Below are 5,985 nucleotides of genomic sequence, written 5' to 3'. Positions count from 1 at the left end.
GTTTCACTTTTGCCCTCGGTAGAGTGCTGTAACATCACAGTTCACAGCAACCTCCAGCTCCTGGGCTTAGGCAATTCTCAGGCGCCTGCCACAAGGCCCAGCTATTTTTTCTTGCACTTTGGCTGGGGCTGCTTTTGAACTTGCCATCCTTGGTATATGGGGCCAGTGCCCTACTCACTGAGCCACAGGTGCCACCCTCAACTCTTTTTCTTAATTTGTTTTTTTTTTTTTTTGTTTTCCTTCTGTATTTGGAAGAACAGTGAAACAGGGCCTAGTGCTGGCGGGCAGTCTCAGGCTGTTGTCCTGGGTAGATTGCCATGGCATCACAGCTCATAGCAACCTCAAACCCTTGAGCTTAAGCAATTCTCTTGCCTCAGCCTCCCAAGGTGCTAGGACTACAGGTGCCCACCACAACACCCTGGCTATTTTTTGTTGTTGTTGTGGTTGTCATTGTTGTATGTGGCCGGCGCCCTACCCACTGAGCTACAGGTGCCACCCTGCTGATCCAATTTCTGTGCTGACAAATGTCTACTTTGTGTCCTTAGTTTTCCTTGTCATCCAGGTCCAGTGCTCCCAAAAGGTAGCCTTGGTCTCCAGGCCCCTTAGTTTATGAGAGATGAAGGCTTGTGGCAGAAGACACCAAATGCCGGCTGAGGTGATTGTCCCTGGCTCTCCCTTGGGAGGCAGTAGCCTCTGTAATAACCTGCTTCTACTCTCAGTGTGGATATGGACACCGAGAAAGTAAGTCTTTTTTTTTTGAAAGCAAGTCCTTATTCTTAGAGCCAAGAGCTGCGGTCCCTACATGGAAGCAAAAGGGATGTAGCCCTTGGTTCCAGTCCATGCTCCTGGGTCTGAATCATCAGCAACCAGGTTGTTAGTTTTCTGTGACAGTCGAGAGACTCCTTATTTCAGTCTCTGCATTTTTCACACCCATAGTGTGCAGCTAAATGAAGACCTCTGTCCCCTGGACAGTAAGAACTTGGGATTTGCTGTGACCAAGGCCAGACAGGGTATCACAGCTGGTTGCCACTCTCAGCCTGTCACACCACACCAAGGGCAGCCACGGTGTCACAGCTGGTCGCCACTCCCAGCCTGCCACACCAGGCCCTTGACAGTCCTTGTCTCTGCTACACCTGCAGAGAAAACATGAAAGCAGGTGTACAGGGCCCCCTCTTCTTCCCTTTCTACTGCCTTGTCCAGACTGAGGTTGACATGGCTCCCAGAGAAGTACATGAAGGAATTTTGTCGGTTTCTGATATCTGCCAAAATGACAAATTGAATTACTACTTTTTTCCATAGAGGTCCTTTGTGGATTTTATTAGTTTGTTGGGTACAACTCTGTCAAATATGGCTAAGAATTCCTTTCATATAAATTCTAGAATATTGCCTCTCGAAATACCTATGGTTGTTTGTGTTTTATGTTCCAATGCATTGCAGACCAGTAATGGTTATACTGTTCAGGACTGGTGCACAGCTCACAATGTGTGTTGAACTTACTGCACAAGTTCCCCAGCACCCAATCTCATCTACCCCCGCTCCCCTAGATGAGGTCATGGACCATTTGCTTGTTAGGACAAAGTCGAATTGCTGCGAAAGTCTAAGCTCATGCTCTCAGTTCCAGTACTTACCCTGATGCAGACCAGTAAAAGTAACAGTCTGTGGGCTGACACCAGTCAGCAAACCATAGTTTAATTATCCCTGTTCTCTGATTTTGTGTGTACCTGGTCTAAGAGCAGCTTATTTAAAGAAATAACATTATTTGCCAGGACATTCCTTCCTGTTTTGAAGGAATCTACAAAATTCCTTCATGTATTTCTCTGGGACCCACGTCCATCTCAATCTGGAGGCCAGGCAGTAGACAGTGGGGAAGAGGGGGTCCTGTGTACCTGCTTTCACGTTTTCTCTGCAAGTGCAGCAGAGACAGTTTCATAATTCTGAAATTGTTAGGATAAGAATTTAGAAACTTGTCTTTTGCTTTAGTATTGAATGAAGTCAATTGCTTGCTGAGAACTGCGTGTCTGTCATAGAAAATGATGGTCTTTCAACAGCAGGAGGAAACTGAGTAAACAGGGCCTGTGGTACCCTGGTGCTGTAGTAACATGACAATGTTTTTCTACCTACTGAGAAGGTCAAGAAAGTTCTGGTGTCCAGTTGTAAACGCACACTTTGAATTTTTGTCCTGTTTATCTGTATGCAGATGGTTTTTATGCATTAAAGCCCTTAGTGTAAAAGTATAATAACTTGGAAGAAAAAACAAAAAGAGAAACTAAAGGGAGAGCTCCCGGGACTTTTTGTTCTCTAGATGCCAGCTGGCAGAATGGAAGTGACTGACCACCAGCTGGTCAGAAGGACTGTGCCCTTCTCCCTGTGAACCCTGGAAATGCAGATGTGAAGGCGTCTGCCTGGCTCGGTCCTCAGCCAAGTTTGTCTATAATTGAACAGGGGGTTATAAACAAAAGTGGTAGGAGGTTGCTAGGTAAAGGTGGAATGCCTTGGCGCCTGTAGCACAGTGGTTACAGTGTCAGCCACATACACCTAGGCTGGCAGGTTCAAACCCAGCCTGGGCCAGCTAAATAACAATGACAACTGCAACAACAACAACAAACATAGCTGGACATTGTGGTGGGTGCCTATAGTTCCAGCTACTTGGGAGGCTAAGGCAAGAGAATCACTTAAGCCCAAGAGTTTGAGGTTGCTCTGAGCTGTGATGCCGCAGCACTCTACCCAGAACGACAGCTTGAGACCTTGTCTCAAAAAAGGTGGGAGGGGTCTTGGAAGAGTGGGTTTGACCTCTCTTGCTCTTCTGTTTTTCTACCAGGGGAGGACACAATGGTCCTCCTCTCCAAAGGATGCAGCAATAAGGCATTATCTTGGAACCAGAGACTGAACCAATTGCCATTGGTATTGGATGTCCCAGACTCCAGAATTGTGAGAAATAAATTTCTGTTCTTCATAAATTACCCAGTTGCAGGTATTCTGTTGTTGAAGCACAAAATGGACTAAGATAGTTGTTCACCCTACTCAGTGTCCAAGGAAGCAGGGTAGGGCAGAGAGAGGTTGTAGAGAGAGGTTGAGAGAGGAAGAATGGTAAATACAGAGGGTACCAAAAAATGCATACACATTTTAGGTTATGTTAGCTATGCATTACTTTTTGAAGTTGAATTGAAGGTACTGTCCCTGGTCAGGTGTACCTAGACATGCTACACACATCCATTTTATGTGTAATTTGTACACTTTGGGGGAATGATTGATTTTACTTCCAACAAGGTATCTTAAAATGTGTATGCTTTTCTTTTTTGTACTCTGTGTATTAACAACTGAGACATCTGGATGAAGGGGATGTGAGAGTTCTTTATACTGTTCTTAGAGTTTTTCTGTGGGTTTACAACTATTTAAAAAAACAAACAAAAACCAACAGCACAAAACCTGGTGGAATCTTTATTAATTATGATTGCACTGAATCTGTGGATGAGTTCGAAAATATAGTAATGAGACTTCCTAATAGCAGAATTTTTCTCTCCATTTATTTAGGTCTTTAATGTTTTTCTTTTCTTTTTTTCTTTTCTTTCTTTCTTTGAGACAGAGTCTCACTTTGTTGCCCTGGGCAGAATGGGGTGGCATTATAGCTCACAGCACCTCAAACTCTTGGGCTCAAGGGATCTTCTTGCCTCAGTTTTTCTATTTTTAGTAGAGACAGGGTCTCACTCTTGTTCAAGCTGGTCTTGAGGCATGGCGCCTGTGGCTCAAGTGGCTAAGGTGCCAGCCATGTATACCCAAGGTGGCGGGTTCGAATTTCCAGCCCGGGCCCACCAAACAACAATGACAGCTGCAACCAAAAAATGGCCGGGTGTTGTGGCTGGTGCCTGTGGTCCCAGCTACTTGGGAGGCTGAGGCAGAAAACTCGCTTGAGCCCAGGAGTTGGAGGTTGCTGTGAGCTGTGATGCCACAGCACTCTATCCAGGGGAACAGCTTGAGGCTCTGTCTCAAAAAAAAAAAAGGAAAAAAAAGCTGCTCTTGAACTACTAAGGTCAGGCAATGCACCTGCCTTGGCCCCTAGAGTGCTAGGATTACAGGTGTGAGCCACCACTCCTGGTCAACAAAAAGAATCTTCATGCATACACAAAAAGTAATTGAAAATGGTTTATAAACCTACATATGAAAAGGACAACAATAAAACTTCTAGAAGAAAGTGACGGGGCTCAGAAAACAATACAGATTTGTTGAAAATCAATTCCACAAATTGTAAATTTGTTAATTCTTTTCGTTTCTGGGCTCTCTATTCTGTCCCATTGGTCAGTATGTCTGTTTTTATGCCAATACCATGTTGTTTTGATTACTCTAATTTTGTAATATATGTGTGTATATATATATTTAAAATTTTTATTTATTTATTTTTTGAGACAGAGTCTCACTTCATTGCCCTTGGTAGAGTGCCATGATGTCATAGCTCACAGGAACCTCAAATTCTTGGGCTCAAACCATTCTTTTGCCTCAGGCTTCCAAGTAGCTGGGACTATAGGTGCCCACCACAATGCCTGGCTATTTTTAGAGATGAGGTCTTGCTCTGGCTCAGGCTGGACTTGAACTTGTGAGCTCAGGCGATTTACCCACCAGGGCCTCCCAAAGTGCTGGGATTACAGGCAAGAGCCACCACGCCCAGCCTGTAATATATTTTGAAATCAGGTAATGTGATGCTTCCAACTTTGTTGTTTTTGCTTAAGATTGCCTGGGCTATTTGAAGTCTTTGTGGTTTCATATGAATTTTTTTTTCTTTGGAGACAGGGTCTCACTATGTCACCCTTGGTAGAATGCTGTGGTGTCACAGCTCACAGCAACCTCAAACTCTTGGCTCAAGTGATTCTCTTGCCTCAGCCTCTCAAGTCACTGGGACTACAGGTGCTTGCTACAATACCTGACTATTTTTTTGTTGCATTTATCATTGTTATTTAGCTGTCCCGGGCTGCGTTTGAACCCGCCAACCTTGGTGTATGCGGCCGGCACCATAACCACTGTGCTACAGGCGCCAAGCCAGTTTCATATGAATTTTAAGATTGTTTTGTCTATTTTGGTGAAAAATGAGATTGGAATTCTATTATTTATTTATTATTATTATTATTTTTTTACATAGACATGTGTTTATTTGGTTTCCACTTTTTGCCTTCACAAAATTAAGAAGGCTTAAATTTTAATAACAATAACAATGTTTAAGATAAGGACTAGTACAAGTGTCTTTATAATAAAAGTTTTTTTTTTTCCTTCTGGATAGATGCCCAGTAATGAGTTCAGCTCATCTTAGCTGTTGTTGGCCTATACAAAGGCAACTGACCTGTGGACATTGATTTTATATCCTGAGATATTACTATATTTTTTGATGACTTCCAAGAGTCTTGTGGTTGAATCTTTAGGGTTCTCTAAGTATAAGATCATATCATCAGCAAAAAGGGAGAGTTTCACCTCCTCTGCTCCGATTTGGATGCCCTTTATTTTCTTGTCTTGCCTAATTGTATTGGCTAGAACTTTCCTATGTTGAATAGTAATGGTGACAGAGGATAACCTTGTCTAGTTCCAGTTCTAAGAGGAAAAGCTTTCAGTTTTACTCCATTTAGTAAAATATTACCTGTGGGTTTGTCATAGATAGCTTCAATCAGTTTAAGAAATGTGCCACCTATGCCTATACTCCTCAGTGTTTTAATTAGAAAAAGATGCTGGATTTTATCGAATTTTTTTTTGCATCTATTGAGAAGATTATATGGTCTTTGGTTTTGCTTCTGTTGATATGGTGAATAACGTTTATGGACTTGTGTATGTTAAACCAGCCTTGTATCCCTGGGATGAAACCTACTTGATCATGCTATATGACTTTTTTGATGTTAAGCTATCATCTATTGGCTAGGATTTTGTTGAGAATTTTTGCATCTATGTTCATGAGTGAAATTGGTCTGAAATTCTCCTTTTTAGTTGCTTCTTTTTTTTTTTTTTTTTTTT

The sequence above is a fragment of the Otolemur garnettii genome, unplaced genomic scaffold, assembly GCF_000181295.1.
Source record: "Otolemur garnettii isolate 467f Iridium unplaced genomic scaffold, OtoGar3 scaffold00004, whole genome shotgun sequence".
Lineage (NCBI taxonomy): Eukaryota > Metazoa > Chordata > Mammalia > Primates > Galagidae > Otolemur > Otolemur garnettii.
Note: the sequence above shows the minus strand (reverse complement) of the source record.